Below are 2,589 nucleotides of genomic sequence, written 5' to 3'. Positions count from 1 at the left end.
TCGAAAGCCATATCTCGCTTTTCTCTGTAATATTGTACTGGACCACTTTATCCATCCCCCTCTAGAAAAATGATCAAAAAGGAACTGTCCTAGTTCTACCGTATCATTTGTTTCATTTCTTCTGGAAAAAAAAGAAAAACTTTTTTGATTCTGGATCTACTACCAGAAATTCAATACAATATTTAGTAATCCCGAATGTGTCACTTGCTCACCGCCCTGAGGACCCTGTCACCGGATTTCTCCTGTTGGTCGGGTCAATTCATTATCCCGAGCAAGAGTGATCTACTCTGTACCTGAGGATTACGGGGATGAAAGTCCTAGATCTTCCCGCTCATCTGACACTGAAAGGAAAAAGAGTAATGGCGGGACTCCCCAAAAACCCTTCCTTAGTTTGGAAATGATTATCTGCGCAAGAACTTCTCGCAAAAAGACCACTTCGAGCAGATGTCACGCGCTCAGGAAGAAAACGAGTGAATCTGACACAAACAAAGAATTTTCTATTCAATAGATTGTGAACCTTGCAAGCATCCTCTTCTATTGAATTTCATGTCTATCGCTCCTGTCACCGGATTTCTCCCGCCGGCAGGGTCAATTCACAGAATATCCCTTTGGATACGGCACCTGGTCGTACTCGAGTGGGTACGGGCGACCTTTTCTTACCAATTTCTCTGCCTACTCTCTGAGCTGTTGTTCTTAGTTGTACTGGGTTGTACTTTGTTGGTGCCAAGCTTTCCCCTCCCCCGCCTCAGACATAAAGGCTGCAGCCGTCCCTGTGTACGGCGTAAACTCTGAAGAATTTTCTGGAACGTCAAGGGAGATGTAATGCCTCATTTATTAATGACAATCTCAATCGTCTAAGATTTCATTTTGAAATAATATTTTCACTGCTTTCTAAAATAATTTTACAATATCAAAAATTTTATTTCAAAATTTTTTGTACTAAAAAGTTACCTTAAAAAGCAGTAAGAAAATCGTCCTAAACGAAACCTAAGTCACGCCTGATGTGATTAGTCAAGATCATCTTAGTTAGCAGTAGATGAGTCTAATTAGGCTTCTACGATTATCTAGAGTCCATCCCCTGACGCCTTCATTTCATCTTATAATTGTGATAAAGATACTATAAGAAGGCACGTAAACCTCAAAATCACATACTCAAAGAATTTCTAACGGGTTTTGTATTAAATTGATTGAATCAAAAGTCATTAAGGCATAAATCCAGCCGGCCCAATTTATAGAATCTATATGATTTGTTCATTCATCCTGTCTGAGAAATTAGCCTTTGCCGCCATCGTGTGGAATTAAAAAGAATGCTGTCGGATATTCCTTGCAGGACCGGGACGGCACCAGAATCCACAGCATCTTTAATTATTGAAAATGGGAAGCGAATCTCAATTTTCGTGGTTCGTAGGGACCCAAATGAAAATTTCCTTGCAATTTTAGGCTTCGTTTTTAAGAAAATTTCAGTTTAATAGAATTTTTAGTTTATAAAACAAAAATATTTAATTCACAAAAAATTTAAACTAAAAAACTGTTTTAAAAAATAGCTAAAAAAAAAGAAAGCAGACTCAAGCAAAGTTTAAAATTTTATTTGAGATGACTTTTTTACTACTTCTAAAAACAATTTTTTATTATAAAAATTAAATGTAAGAAGCACTAAGAAAGTCGTGCAAAATAAAACCTAAAGTTTCATTTGAGATAGCATTTTTATTATTTTTTAAAATAAATTTTGTATAAAAATTTTTTGAATTAAAAATTTTGAACTAAAAAGTTATCTTAGAAAATAATAAAAAAATTGTCATAAAAGAAGCCTAAGATTTGAATTGGATTAAAAAAAAAAATAATCCAATTCAAGAATTAGAAGTCTTGAGTGATTTTTCTCACGATAAATATCAACTTTAATTTTCATCTTGATATTCATTATATAATATAATATAATGAGTGCAAACTAAATAATGTACCTTTTAAAATACTACAAATAAAACAACGTTGGTACTATTATTTCTATCATAGATAAATAATAAGTTTTTTATTATATATATAATCATTGCCTCGCTTTGCAATCATATAGACCATGCAAGCCACCATCGTCACTCGCTACTACTAATCACCATCCCTGACTGTTGAGGTCGCTTGCAATTGTTCGTTATCACCACCATTGCTGAAGGACAGTCTCCCACAAATGAAAACCATTACGTGCATATCGCCACCACCACCGACCACTGCATCCAGCATTACATTAAATTTAATTTACTTCAAACTAAATACAAAAAAGTAAATAATCTATTGCATTTATTTTACGCTTAACTAAATAATTCAAATAACTATACTTATTTATCATTTCTTTCCTTTTACTCTATATATATATTTTTTCAGCAAATCAAGCTCCTAGGGAGGCATTATTCTGTGCAGTCACCGAACGGTTCAGAGACGAATCAGGATGTGTCACATCACTCGGTACACAGTAACAGTACATAACTAAAAAGTAACATGAAGCGTCCTAATTTGCTTCCGGACTGTGCCCGGTGACCACACAAAATAATTTCACCCTAGGAAGAGAGGGTGGCTTTCCCAGCCTAAATTAGGTTGAGA

The sequence above is a fragment of the Dendrobium catenatum genome, unplaced genomic scaffold, assembly GCF_001605985.2.
Source record: "Dendrobium catenatum unplaced genomic scaffold, ASM160598v2 fragScaff_scaffold_932, whole genome shotgun sequence".
NCBI classification, from domain to species: Eukaryota; Viridiplantae; Streptophyta; class Magnoliopsida; order Asparagales; family Orchidaceae; genus Dendrobium; species Dendrobium catenatum.
The sequence above is the reverse complement of the archived record's forward strand: the minus strand, read 5'-3'. Positions refer to the sequence as shown.